At 42.9% G+C, this 15,255-nt stretch overlaps 1 protein-coding gene across 1 annotated transcript in view; it reads left to right on the top strand.

Moving 5' to 3' along the window:
• B3GAT2 (beta-1,3-glucuronyltransferase 2) overlaps positions 1 to 15,255 on the top strand; it is a 157,394-nt gene that overhangs the window by 997 nt on the left and 141,142 nt on the right. The window contains exon 2 of the mRNA XM_083607400.1: positions 1,952 to 2,118. The gene's annotated coding sequence lies outside the window, so the exon portion shown is untranslated. The remainder of the gene's footprint in view (positions 1 to 1,951; positions 2,119 to 15,255) is intronic.

Here is a 15,255-nt window from a genome sequence, read left to right as displayed (position 1 = left end):
GGATTGCACCCGGCCCTATGTGGGGAGCTCAGCTTTGGCGGAGAGACGCGCAAGAACATGGAGATTGGGGGGGGGAGGGGGCTAATGTTTGCCCATTTCTGCTTAGCAGAACTCCTGCACCTTCCGTCTCAAGTAGAAACTGAACAGGTGCATCCATGCAACAAAGAGATCATTGGCCTGTTGGATGTCTTGCTGTGTAGCTATGAAATCACAAGAAAGTGGTCTTCTTTCTACACTTCATTGGAATCTACCTTATACAGTGGTACCTCTGGATGTGAAAGGGATCCATTCCGGAGCCCCGTTCGCATCCAGAGTAGAACGCAACCCACGTCTGTGCGTGTCGCAATTCACCACTTCTGCGCATGTGTGTGACGTCATTTTGAGCGGCGTGAGCTGCGAAACCCAGAAGTAATGTGTTCCGTTACTTCCGGGTCACCACGGAGCATAACCTGAAAACGCTCAACCTGAAGCATATTTAACCTGAGGTATAACTGTACAAAGTCTGACAATTGGCCCAGCTTTCTTTGGCAATCGCTTGTAGTTGAGTAAGATTACCTTCCATGAATATGGCCTTAACTCTGTGTCTGTAGGTGACTGTGGAGGCCAATTCTGGATCCGCACATCCTTCCGCAGTGGGGACATAGTTTCCAGGTGGGAGTTGATCACAGCGAGGGTTTGCCAAACGTGCCTTCCTCTAAGCTCTCCTTTGCGTCCTGAGTTTGTGCTTCTTCGAAGTCCATGATGCCTTTGGTAGAGGCTGTTCTCCAAATGAAGCTCTCTCAGGCCAGTGTTTCCCAGTTGTCAGTGTTTATACTACTACTATTATTTTTTTAGATTTGCCTTGAGAATATCTTTAAACCAGCAAGCTCAGTACTGTCAACACTGACTCTGAAGAGGCTGTGCAGAATTTTAGGCAGGGGTCTCTCTCGGCCCTACAATCCTACTTTTATCCTGCAACAGAAGGAGGAGAGGACCACTATTTATCAACCCAACAGGTTGACAGGGGATCCCTTTTCACCATAAGTCTCCATGGCTTTTATCAGAGGTCTTACCTTTTGATATAAATCTTATATCACTTGATATAAAGTTTGTATAATACACACACACACACACAGATATAATGACAAATTTTGTTTTAAGGTATTTCTATCTTTTCCCTTCCTCCTTCTTTGAAATGAAAAAATAAATAAAATCCACTGGGTGCACATTCTAATGCAGGTGGTCCAACATAGGCCCTCGATGCCCTTTTTGGCAGTCCTTGGCAACATTTGACACACAGACACAAACACCTAGCCCTTACCCAGGTATGCTGAGCTTTGGCTCTGACAGGGTCCTAGAGTCCTCCTGTCTCCTTCCCAAAGCTTAGTTAGTGCTTTCCTGGCTTTGGGAAGGAGATGTAAAGGCTCTAGGACATGGCTAGGCAAACTAAGGCCCGGGGGCCGGATCCGGCTCAATCGCCTTCTAAATCCGGCCTGCGGATAGTCCGGGAATCAGCATGTTTTTACATGAGTAGAATGTGTCCTTTTGTTTAAAATGCACCTCTGGGTTATTTGTGGGGCATAGGAATTCGTTCTTTCTTCTTCTTCTTCAAAATATAGTCCAGCCCCCACAAAGTCTGAGGGACAGTGGACCTGACCCCTGCTCTAGGATCCTGTCAGAGCCCTCAGGCCTCCTCTAAATCTAGCACCTTACTTATCTGGCTTTGGAAAGGTGGCATGAGTACTTGGTGGGGGCATCAGTTTTTGGACTCACTCTCCCCTCCTCCATGCAACAAGGCAGTGTGCAGTCCGTGGGTTCCATGTCAATGTACTAGTATGGCCCAGTTGGCAGGAAAAGTTTGACCGCCCTGCCCTAATGAAATGTGCTTCACATGCCTCAGCTTGCTTTTATGGGGCAAGCGTATCATACAGTCCATACCATACAACTCAGAGGTTTGAATTTATTTTTTCAGGCAAAATATTCTACGCATGGCAGTCGCCTGTGTCCTGGATTGTGGGATTTTGAACTGGACCACATTTCAAGTTGAATAAAACCTTGCCCTTGGAGATCAAGAAAGAAGACAATGCCACACCAGTGAAAAAACGTAGAAAGATTGATATGATTGTCGGTGCGCTCATGGTAAGAATACACTTACAGTGAAGTTTTGTTTAACAAATGTGGGGGGGGTGCATTCTTGCTTGCTTGCTGGCTCAATACATTTTGGTGTCGGGCGAACCACAAAATAGTACGCCTCAGGGAAGAAAGGTAGAGCGAAAATCTACATTGGGAACAAGTGCTAGAGGAGACCTGCAGTGCCTCCTATTCCCCAAGAGGGGGCTGTAGACATGGTATTGGGGGGTGCCTGCTGAAATGGCAGCAGACCCGGCATCTAAGGAGTGCTCCGCAGTTGTTGCTGCCACTGCGGCAGCAGTGGTGGGCAATTCATTCCTTGGAGGCCAGATCAGCTGCCACCTGAGGCGGTCACCACACCTTGTCTCATGAGTGGGCTGGCCCTGCTTGCATGCACTGGGGGAAAGAATATATAAATTCAATGTGAAAAACATTATGTGGAGGGGGGGGGGAATGTACACGATGTGTATTCTAGGATTTTTGCTGTAATATCTCAAAACTGAGCACCTGCACATTTTTGTATTTTTGTAACCAACTCCACAGCCTTCCTTAGTGTGTGTGTGTGTGTGTGTGCATGTAGTCCCGTGCTTAAAAGCAATTGACAAAAAGCCAATTAAAAAAAAAACCTACATTTTTTCCATGCCCTATTGTGAAAAATATAATGTATATGTAAATTAACCAATCTGATTTGTTACTTGTCCCCTCTGTGTATTATTGGGGAATGAAGATAAGGAGATCGCATGGGTGAAATCCCTCAGAGTTACATATGGCAGTGTAAGGGACAGCTGAAAAGTAGAAATTCTGGCACCATCCTTTCTCAGTCATTCTCATAGGCCCCAGCAGCTGAAGGAAAAGCTACTTTTCTAAAAATGTACTGCAGCATGCAGAACTGGTGCTGTCTGTTATGCTCGAAAACATTGCCTGGTACTACAGTTGTTGACAGCCACTGCATAAAAATTGCTAGCTATATTTCCATTTATCTGTTTTGTCAAAGGCTTGCCATCTCCCCTCAAGGACGATGATTTAGTTCCCTCCTAGTAAAATTTTGCTGGTCATTATCGATGATCTCATGAACAAGAGCAGTTAGAGCAATGCCATCCAGAACACTGACAAAAATGGTGCATCGTGGGAATTTAAGCGCCATGTACATTTTTCACAATGTATTTTGTCATGGGAGGCAGAGCTGTACTATTAGTCTGAATGCTAAATGTATGGTGCTGTTTAAAAATCTGAAGGATAAATTACAAATAGCAATTCTAGATCACCCTGGAAATGCAGCTTTGCTTCCCTATAAGCGTTGCTCAATGCAGCCTTGATGCTGGGGCATCTTAAAAAAAAACAAAAAACTTGCCAAGAACACTTAATTTTTTTTAAATACTTATAGTCATGGGCCCTGAAACTTAACAAGATTTATTTTATTACAAGTTTTCTATACTGCCTTGCATCGATGGAAAGAAATACCAAAGAAGTTCACATAATTTAAAAATGCAATAAAAATAATAACACTAACAATAATTACTAATCACCACTAATCAATAGTATTAATACTATTAAGGGTCAAAGGGAGCAGGCATTTCTTCAGTTGGTAAAAACAACCCACAGTTGTTGATCTCAATGGGAAAAGCATTCCATACAGTTGGTGCGATAATGGAGAAATATTTCCGCATAGTAATGCAATTGCTGTCAGACTTCCTTCCTTCCTTCCTAAAAATCCACTTTTTGCACAACTCCATAATCACCATGCTCTATTACAACGCCACCTAAGTGTGTGTAACTGAATGACTATCTACTTCTGCCTCGATTCCTTCCCCTTCCTCTGTGAGATCTCACTTGTGTTGAATGTTCAGTTGTGAGTTCCGTGGGGCAGGGACCTATCCTTTCATGCAGTGGGATGGTGCTATATAAATAATGAATCATTCATTGTGTAGACCAGGGGTGGAAAACCTTTGCCCCTCCACAAGTTGTTGGACTACAACTCCCATCACCCTTGACTCTTTATTTCTTTGCATTCTTGGATACCAAACATTCTCCCCTCTGCAAAAAAAGAAGATAACCTTAGGCCACAGTCCTAACCCCACTTACCTGGGAGTAAGACACATTGAATTCAATGTAACTTATTTTTGAGGATTCATGGTAAGGATAGCCTGTTACTATCCGTAAGGTTGGTTTACTCCATAGAGGAGCCAGTGCAAGCTAAATAGTTGGATAATATCCCATTTCTGTGAGTTTAAAGGTCACAAGTTAGTAGATGTGACAGACGTACCTTTTCCTTATTAATACAAGGGAAGACCACACCTGCAGAACTTCTCATCTCCTCATCTCCTTTGTTTCTAAAGGAGAAAGAAACATATCTGTTTGGTTTCAAGAAGGCCAGAATTGTTGGCAAGCTGCCCAATTCAACTTCCCCTGTCTTCATCACTACCTGCCCCTCACAAAGTCTAGGGCAGAAAGACGCCTTGGGCTCTTCAGGGTTCATTTCCCACTCTTGTCACCTTCAAAGTGTAATTCACAAATATGTTAAACTGATATCACCAAAACCCCATTGAGTCTCCAAATTCAATATAATAGCATGCATAATTATATCCTACACAAATAATTCTTGCATCACTGCAATTATCTGATTTTCAAAAAGAAGAAGAAGATTGGATTGTGCATTTTTTTAATAAAATGAAGCTGCACAGTACTTGAGCCTTAAACCATTTAAATCTTTAGAACCAAACTGGTGTAACTAAGATAACAAGTTTCAGCAACTTGCATTACAGCCTTGCTTCCAAGTTATGTATTTTTAATTGCAGAACTTTCACACAAGGCTAAAAAAAATTTGCACTCTTATTTGGAAGATCAGTAGAAGTGTGAATTGAACTTCTGAGTAAACATGTATGGTTTCCTAGTATCTGTATGCTTAGGATAACAGCCAGAACTCAAGTCAACAATATAGTTGAGAAGATCTCCTAGATATATTGAAAAATTCAGTTTCTAATTTTTACATGAGAAACAAATGGGGTTTTTTTTAATAAAAAAATAAATCCTGAGGCCATAAAATAATCCAGTCTTGACAAGCAGTGAAGCCAGTGACTCATCTGTATCTATAATTGGATAAAATGTTATACTTTGTCAAAGCATTATTATAAATAATAGAGAAGGGAGGTTGTAAGTTAGGGGGGTGCATGTTCATTTTTCGTGTTGAGACAGTCCTTTGAATCAGCAGGCCATTGTCCACCCCAAGTGCCTGCCATTAACAAGGAGAACACAATCTGCATTCATTGTTACAGGTTTTTTATTTTATTTTTGTATGTCCACTTGCCATCTCACCCTCAATGGTAAAATAAATGCAGCCCTGGCTTTCCCGCAGAAGCCTGTATTTTCTTGGAATTTACAATTGTATGGGTAAATTCTAGATAAGCTGTGGATTACAGCTTCCATCAGCTCCCTCAGCCAGCATGGCCAGTGGTCAGGTATGTAGGGAGTTCTAGTCCAAAGTATCAAAATTAGTGATGTACTGAACCCCATGAAAAATATTCCTATTAACAATTTCCATCAGCTTAATTCTGCCCATTTATACAGTAAATATTACACTGGAGCTCTCTGCCAAAGAGATAAGCCATGAGAGACTTACATGCCAACCTTTGGGCTTCCCATCTAAAAATACAAAGGCAGGAAGGTAAAATTCCTGCAATTAAGTGGCCATAAAACAATAAAGCAATATAACCATGAAGCTAGTTAGGAAGGAGCATGTTCAAAGAGATGCATGGTGTACAACTATGTGTCTTATCTCATAGCAGTAATTTATTGTATTGTTTATGTATTCAGATATCCCATGGGTATCTAAATCAAATCTTGCTTTGATTTAGAAAGCTTCCATCCATCTTTTAATTGTGCTTTTAAAATGTGCACTTTTAGATTTAGCTCATAAATTAGATATTCCTGTAAAAGCTTCAAAGCATGCAAAACCCTAGTTTTGGAGCCATCCAGCCACTCTCATTTACAGAGATGCTCCTTGCTCTTTTTGTGTGCATTCTTACAGGGGGTTTGCCCTCAGCTATGCATAAAATCCTATATACAATGTCTGTCCTTCTTTGTTTGCTTGCTATGGCTTTGCAAACTGCAAGCCAGTCTCATCTATCCTTTATCGTGTAACGTTATTCTTACTAAATAAATAAAAAATTCTTCCAGTAGCACCTTAGAGACCAACTAAGTTTGTTATTGGTATCTCATACCAATTAGAAACTTAGTTGGTCTCTAAGGTACTACTGGAAGGAATTTTTATTTTTTATTTTGTTTCGACTATGGCAGACCAACACGGCTACCTACCTGTTATCCTTACTAGTAAAAGAAGTTGTTTTAGTTGGCTTGCGTCTCTCAGTAGCTTCTTCGTGGTTTCTGAAGTTCTATACCTAGGAGAAATGTGCATACTTCTATGTGGCATTTATCACTGGGAAAACTAGGGTTGCTACTTTATCTGACAGCCAAGGGCTAGATATGTAAAAGGCAGCATTTAGACTTAGGAACAAAGGATTGCTTGCTGTATAAGTTTGGTGACCTTATATATATAAATTTTATTGCATTAGCCGTGTGGCCATAGCACAACATACACAGAAATAACAGCATAACATAAAATGGGGGTGGGGAGGCAAAGGCAGACATCGTCCTGGGCAAATACCCAAAGGGGGGGGAAAGGAGATAACAGAAACAACAGGGGATCCAAAACACCGAATGACCGATAGTTCAAGAACAAAAAGACAAAAAACTGCCGAGGCTGGAGGAGGATCATCAAAGGGGTCCTTCAGCTCCCCGGATCCGTCCCAGCTCCACCGTCCTTGCACTACAAAGCTACCTGGAACCTCATCCGACTGTGCAGAGTATCGACTACAGCTGTGGTGCCGAAAAAGAAGCCAGTGCAGCCTTCCTCCTCATCACACTGAGCAGGAAGTTAGCTGTCATCTCGGTGATCCAACAATCAGAATCTTGCAAAAAGAGGGACACTATCCAGGGCTGGATTGGGAGATGAAGCTTGTTCATGAGAGGAGTTAAAAACCGAGATCTTTCATCTGTCCAGTTGGGACAGAAGAGCATTACATGTTCCATAGTCTCCAGGGCCGAGTCATTACAGTTGCATGTTCTGTTTGCGATGGGGACTCTGGAATAACGACCCGACAGAACTGCTGTAGGAAAACAGTTGAGACGGGCACAGGTAAAGGCCCTTCGCTTAGCCTCCGAAGAAATTGTGAAGCAGTATAGAGGGATTCCTTCAGGGGGAGGAATAGCTAGGGCTAGGCCTGAACACGGCCCTCTTGCATCGGCAGCTGTGTTAGAGAAGTCAAGTAGCTGTAACTTCTTTTTAATTGAAGGTAGGGCCGCCGGACTGATACACTCTAATTTAAGAACAGTTTTGCAATTCAGATTAGAAAGAGAGCGGAGTTTGAGGTTGATTGTAGTTTTCCAAGGGGAATTATGAATATCTCTTAGGATCAGGTTGGAAAAACCACCTCTAATTCGAGCATCCGATGCTAGTAGGTGGGAGCTATAGGAAATGGCTCGACACCATGCTCGTTTTACAATTGAGGGCTGGGCGAACTCAAGTCGTAGGGCTGCACCTGAGACGCATCTCGGGACACCGGAAAGAGATCTCAGAAACATATGAAGTGGGCGATCCAAATTACCTGATATTGCTGTAGTCCATACTTCACAGCCATATAATAGTTTAGGAACAACTTTAGCATTAAATATTTGAATTGCTGCTGGAAGGTGTTTGCCGCCCTTCTGGTGGTAAAATCGGACAATGGCATTGGAGGTCGTGGTTGCGGCGAAAAAGGCAGATTGTAGATGGGTAGTCCAGGAGAGATTATAAGTGAATATTAAGCCTAGATATTTAAAGGCTTTTACCTTTTCTAAGTAGCCACCTGTGATCTTAAGCGGCTCCAGCTTGAGTTTGCGAGAACGAGTGAAGTGAAGGACTTTTGATTTTTTATAATTAATATTAAGAGCTTCCGCCTTACAATAGGCGATAAATGCATTAACTGCATTTGCTAGGTCCGCAGCTGTTCTGGATAAGATGACAGCATCATCTGCATAGAAAAGGGAAGCAACGGGGTGACCTGCTAAGTGAGGTGGATACTTAGTTGCTAGCTTCAAAGGGGAAATTGCATCATGAAGATAGAGATTAAACAGTAAAGGGGCCAAGAGACAACCTTGTCGGACGCCCTTGGCCGTTGGGAATGGGGTGGTAAGGGAGCCGTTGGGACCACTTCGGACGCAAGCTGTGGTGTTTGAATAAAGGGAAATAATTAGGGAGAGGAGGTGTGGATCAATTCCCAGACGGGCAAGTTTGGACCATAATCTCTGCCTAGGAATGGAATCAAAGGCGGCCTCCAGGTCCATGAAAGCGGCAAATAAGTGGCCTTGCCTTGGTGCAGTGTATTTACTGGCAAGGTGATAAAGAGTTAGACAGTGGTCCATGGTTGATGCTGACTTTCGGAAGCCAATCTGTTCTAGCGGTAGAATATTCCTCTCCTGGACCCATGAAAGAAGTTCTTCCAGTAAAACAGCGGCAAATATTTTTCCCGGAATAGATAATAAACTAATGGGGCGATAGTTCCTAGGGATGTTTGGCTGGCCGCCTTTGAAGATCGGAACTATTATAGCTTCTCTCCAGGAGTCGGGGATGTCTAGGGCGGAGGAGATAGCGGAGAATACAGGAGTCAGCTGTTCGCTCCACCAAATAGGATCAGTCAGGAAAAGGTCCAACGGGACCATGTCTGGGCCGGGGGCCTTATTCCTTCGCATGGACATTATGATGTTGAAGATGCGAGTTGAGGTAAAGTTTATTGAAGAAGTGGGACTAAGAGAACTGGAACAGAAGTCCGACGGGGGGTGAAGGAGATCTACGAGATGATTTGGAGAGGCGAAACTGGTTGAATAATAGGCAATCCATTCGTCAGCGGAGATCTGGGTAGCTGAATTGAGTGGTGCCGAAGGTCTAACTAAGCGCCAAAAGGAGCGGGAGTCATGCCTCTCTACAGCCGAACGAAGAGTGGACCAAGCCTCTAAGATGTGCTGCTGTTTCTTGCAATGGATCATGTTTCTGTATGTCCTTTTAATATCTATGAGCTTTACACGGGTTTGGGGGTCGTTGGAAAATTTGATGATTCTGACCATTTTCCTAATTCGCCTTCTGAGGGCTTTACATTCCTTGTCAAACCAAGGTGATTCAGAGAAGAGGCGTTGGTGGATAGGCGAGGTGATGGTGACCTTTTGGTAAAAGAGAATTCGGGAACTAGGGAGCATCCTCTATGTACCACCCAGAACTCAGTTTCCTTGGAATGAGTGTCAGCAAAGACAAGTGCCTTTAGAATATATGGTTTTACTTACACATATATACAATCCCAGCATAGGATGGAGGTGCACGCAGCATTAACACCCAAAAAGTCTTGCTTCCTAATTAGTTGCAGCTTTGGATCCAGCACAGAGCAAGCATGTATCCGTGCCTCCAGCTTCCAGCTCAATTTGTTATGGTTTTGCCATGATAAGCATAACCAAAGCAGTTGCTCTGTGCCGTAGAACTAAAGGGTGGGCCTTCCTCCACCCACTCACCAAAAAGTCTGTTAGGTAGGAGAACAATAGCCAGTGTAGTGTGTGAGAGCCAATGCCATTACATAGACAAAGGAACTAGTTTGGCAAGCTTGCTCTTGCTCATTCTACCCTACTGATATAGGATCCCAAGAACTGGAAGGGACTCAGGGCGTCATCAAGACCAAGGGTCAGCAAACATTTCCAGCAGGGGGCCAGTCCACTGTCCCTCAGACCTTGTGGGGGGCTGGACTATAATTTTTTTTGGGGGGGGGGAAATGATGCAAGAGCACCATGATCCCCAGTGGCTGCTTACCTGTGTCTTGCGAGTGGCAGGGACTGGCAGCGGTGGAGGGATGATGAGCAGCGTGTGAAAGGGCTGCTTAAAATGGCAGCCGCTCAAGCACTGCTGCTGTTGGCACCAACAACCAGCCCCGTTCCTCCTCTAGGCAGGGCAGGGGGAAGCCGGGAGGAGGGAGGGAGGAGGTGGAGGCAGCGCTACCGCAGAGGGAGGGAGAGGAAAAGAACGCATGCACTGGCGATCCATGCGGCGATTCCCAGACCATCCGTGGGCCAGATCCAGAAGGCATTTTGGCCTGATCTGGCCCACAGCCCTTAGTTTGCCGACCCATGATCAAGAAAAAACCCTCAACTCATAACAATATAAAGAGGAGAGAGGGTAGTGTAAACAGCAGGTTTGCAAATTACTATCCAAAATAGTACAGGAACAGGGCTGGGGGAAAACATTTTGTAGGCTTGGGAGGAGCCCCCATTAGGTGTTAGGCACTAGTCCAGCTCACAGCCGTGTGAAGGCTTGAGATTCTGAAGTGGCAGCTGCAAATTTCAAGCACTTGCGTGATAATTTTGCAACCTCTAAGGAGGCATGTAGCTGTTTCGGGCCACAACTGTTAGCCTATTCATCAAATAGTTTTGGAAATGCCACCATTTTATTCACTTTAATTACATTCATTACACCTCACTTGTTTATTAAGCACTCGTAGTATGTGCCACTTTCGCGATTCTGCATATCTGAGGGCATGATGGGAGCAAAAGGGTTCTTAAAATACTTCTGTTTTGTGCAGTGGAAAATACTGCTCTTGTTGCCAGAATGGTAGTTTAATGGTAGTTTAATGGTTTAAAAACCATTCATCATGGTTTTTAAGAATAAATTTCAGAATATTCAAACTAGCCAAGCTCTCCTTTAAGTGTAAATCTTAGAATATATATTCGAAAAAGAGAGAAATTATTGGAAGTGATATGATAATCAACAACTGATTTTTTTGGTGAAAATTATTGGTATCCTAGAATGATCACAGTTGAACAGAGACAATATTGAGGAACTTGGAGAATATTAAAACAATTGTTAATGTTTTATTAGAATTGCATCATAACTGTTCTAAGTCAATGGTCTTGATTTAAGATACCGTATATGGTTTACTTATAGTTCTATTAATGAGCTGTCACTTCACAATTACCTATAGAAATATGGATAATTGGTGGAATGGCTTTGCCAATGATTAATTATGCTAGGCTCAATATTTTGTTCTTTGTTCAGTCTATATAGCATAAAGGACATGCAGTGTACTTAATACTGGATGTAGCATTTCTCTTGGGAAAGCTAATGAAATGCATATTTGATGGAACTGCTGTCAAATGGATACAAAATGGGATTAAAATTAAACAGTGTAATTATGCATTGTGCAATGACTATTTGAGAGGAGATGTCAAATGGGCTTCTGAAAGGAATACCAGGGATCACTGATTCATTAACAATTTTGGTAGGTGAGGCAGAGAATCACACTAATCCAATATTAAAGTGATAAAAAGCTGGCAAGGGTTACAGATCTCATTGAGGGTAGGGACAGAATAGGATACATTCTGAACAAATTGAAGAAATTCAATATATGAAGAGTCTTTATAGAGTGAGATTTAATCAAGATCATGTAAATTACTTCACACAAGATACTAAAATGTGCAAATGCAGAACTAATACATGCTTGATAAAACTCTCAAATGCAACAGGGGCAAAAAATGTGCGAAGGCTGCAGTGACTTAATTTGGTTCCATCATCTAGCAAGGAATAAAAGAACAGAAAAGTTCACATGTCAAAAGACATAGTCCTGATCCTACAGCAGAAATTACGTTGTGGGGAACAGTCATTTCCTAGAATCCTAAAGCTGGGTTGGGACCTCAAGGAAATCTAGTCTGATCCCCTGCTGACACAGGGAACCTAAGAGGGGGCCATCAAGCCTGTAATGAAGGTGAACCCACTGCCAACCAAAGGAGCTTGTGGTCCCACTGTGGATCAGCTTGTAGCATCTGGAATGAGTAGGGAGCATCACCCTGTCCTTTGCCTCAGGGAGCAAGATGGCAAGGCCCAGCTCTGCAGAAAAACAAATGGCCCTTGTGTGGCTTCCCCACTGCAGTGGCTCTTCTGGTCAATAAGTTACTTGAGTTACATAAGAGCTAAGTTTGACCTCTGAACTTGATTTTCCCCTCACAAATATCAAAACAGTTCGCTGATGTTATGATATGTGAAGCTGAAGTGCAGCTGTGTGTGGCTCAGGAAAACTGGCTTCCCGTACCACCAGTAATGTGTCTTTTCTGTCCCTTAGTTCCTCCCGGCTAATTACTGTAATGTTGTGCTTTCAAGATTAATAACAATTGCCATGCCTAGCTGATTCTCTTTTTATGCACACACCGACCACCATAGATTCTACAGTAATGGTTCATTCTTTTCAGTGTTCTGGAACGGACAATTGCTACGTACAGTAACTAAAAGCAGCTAATTCCGTACCCTAAAAGATAGGCAGGGACAGGCCTTTTCAGTTTAGCTAGGCCATAGGCTTAAAAGAAAATGGAATCATCAAAATACAGTTTTATGAAATTATTATTTTCTGCAACACCTCAGATGAGAGAGCTAAAGGATGAGGAACGTTCCATAGAACCTTCACACGTTGTGTTTCACTCCTGCTACCATGTGCTGTCTTCAGCATTCAGTGTACAGTGGTACCTCGGTTTAAGAACAGTCCAGTTTAAGAACAATTTGGTTTACAAACTCCGCAAAACTGGAAATAGTGTCTTGGTTTGAGAACTTTACCTCGGTCTGAGAACAGAACGGTGGAAGGGCACTGGCGGCAGGAGGCCTCATTAGGGAAAGCACGTCTTGGTTTAAGAACGGTTTTGGTTTAAGAACGGACTTCCAGAATAGATTAAGTTCATAAACCAAGGTACCACTGTAGTTGCTTAGAAGATATATTTTATTACAAAGCAGACAGTAATATATGTACATCATTTGTCTGAACTTAATATTTAACTGAACAAGTTAACTGCCAGGCTTGCTTGCTCTTAATATTATATTCATGTTTAACATATGTGAGCATGGGGTGGGTGCTCAAAGGGGGCTGCAGGATAGGATAAAAGATGAGGCATGGAAATGGGGGTGGTCTGTGTGCAATAGAGAGTTGAAAAAGGAGTAGGAGGCATGGGAATGGGGTTAAATCTTCAGGATAGCTCAGTCAATAGAGCATGAGACTCTTAACCTCAGGGTTGTGGGTTCAAGCCTCATATTCGGCAAAAGATTCCTGCATTGCAGGAGGTTGGACTAGATGACCCTTGTGGTCCCTTCCAACTCTACCATTCTATGATTCTGTGAAAAGATTTAAGGGCTTCAAAGGGCTTAAGATTTAAGGGCTTAAAAGCCAGCACTTTTAATTGAGTGGCCTCTGAAAATACAGAATTCAGCCTGCACCTTAAGCTGTTCAAGAAAGATAAAAGATTCTATACAATTAAAAAACAAACCCAGGCTATTCAGGACTGGTAGACACTGGCTGTGGGAAGAACCCATTAGCAGTGTGTTTGTAGCTAGTAATGTTGTTACAATCTGCCAATAAGATTCACAGGCAGGGTAAAAAATACTGATATGGAAAGATGTCCGTATAGCATTGTCAGTCAGAGCTCATTAAGAAGAAAAATACGGCTTAGGAGACATGGGTGATTTGCTGGGTCACCTAAGAAAAAAAAGAGAGACAGAGAAAGGAATGGAAAATGTTCCAATAAGTGGCAGAGAGTAACAGTTAAAAGAGCAGATGCTGTGTAGTAGCTACAGTTGCTATCACAGCCAGGGGAACATTTGTTCAGCAAAGAATGCAAGAGATGCACATTGAAGTGACATATTGTGTAAAATAATGCAAGCAATAGTGTGTAATGGCAGAAAGCAGTGGGTATTGCTTTTGTACATGAAGTGCACAGTGAGAGTCAATGAGCCTGTTGCATCACTGCTGAGTGTTAAGGGAATGGCCATATATTGTTGAACAAACTAGGGACACAGAACAAGATTGCCCATTTTCTTACAATTTTCAGAGGGGGTAGCTCTCTGCTGTAGCAAATATAGTGGTACCTCTAGATGCGAACAGGATCCATTCCGGAGCCCCGTTCGCATCTAGAAGCAAACGTAACCCGTGTCCACGCGTCTGCGTGTGCGCAGGTCACGTTTTGGCACTTCTGCGCATGCGCATGACGTCATTTTGAGCATCTGCGCATGCGCAAGCAGTGAAACCTGGAAGCAACGCACTCTGTACTTCCAGGTTGCCACGGAGCACAACTCAAACACTATCATCCCGAAGCACATTCAACCCGAGGTATGACTAACAGTCTTGTGTTACCTTAAACAAATTTATTATGGCACAAGCCTTTGTGGACTTTGTCAGATGCACGGAGTATTTGTGTGTGTGTGTGTGTGTGCGCGCGCGCATAAACAGGCCAGAAGCAAATGAAATGTTTAAAATACACAGACAGTTACAAATACATAATGCCAAGTGTTTCTTCACGAAACAGTTGTTAACATAGGCATCCTGGATTACATTATAATTTCCCCCCATTCCTTAAACAACTAAAAACTTTGTCAGGATGAAAGTAATGCTTGTAATGTACGAGAAACTATGGAAAAATGGATTATTATTCTTTTAACAAATTAGAGAACATAAGATAAGCAGTGGGAGGGGGGGAGATTGATAATGGTAACCATGGAAGGGCAGAGGGAGGTCAAAGGATTCAGAGAATGCTAAATGAAGAGGTGAATGATGTGTTTGAAATTAAATTTGTTACTTAAAACAGCAGCAGCAACAACAACAACATAGGCATCCTGTTATTGGTAAGCCAATTAATACCTACTGTGTGATTTATTATCATCATCATCACCATTAAAACATTGTCCTTATTCAACCCACACATGACAGCATTGGACCTCTTTGTCATTTTCTTGCAGTAATATATACTGTGAGGCTAGGGCCAGTTCACTGTGGAGCCTGCAATCCAACCCCTGTTTATAGATAAGCCTTTGCTAAGCTGTATCATTCAGCCAACTAGATAGCCCTGTTTCAGCCCTGTCATTGCCACTGCTGCTGCAGTCAGTTGCCTACTCGGTCTCCCTGGCAGCACCTGTCTTCTTTAGGCTGCCAAGAGGAAGACTGAGAACGTATCGTTGAAGGGGAAGCAGCGAACCCACCCACCCCAATTACAGCTGTTCACCTAAACAAGACAGTCCTAGCTCAGTAGCTGAAAAAGGGTAGCAGTGCTGCT

Source organism: Podarcis filfolensis (assembly GCF_964270895.1).
Source record: "Podarcis filfolensis genome assembly, chromosome: 3".
In the NCBI taxonomy this organism is placed as follows: Eukaryota; Metazoa; Chordata; class Lepidosauria; order Squamata; family Lacertidae; genus Podarcis; species Podarcis filfolensis.
This window is presented reverse-complemented; position numbering and strand designations above follow the sequence as displayed.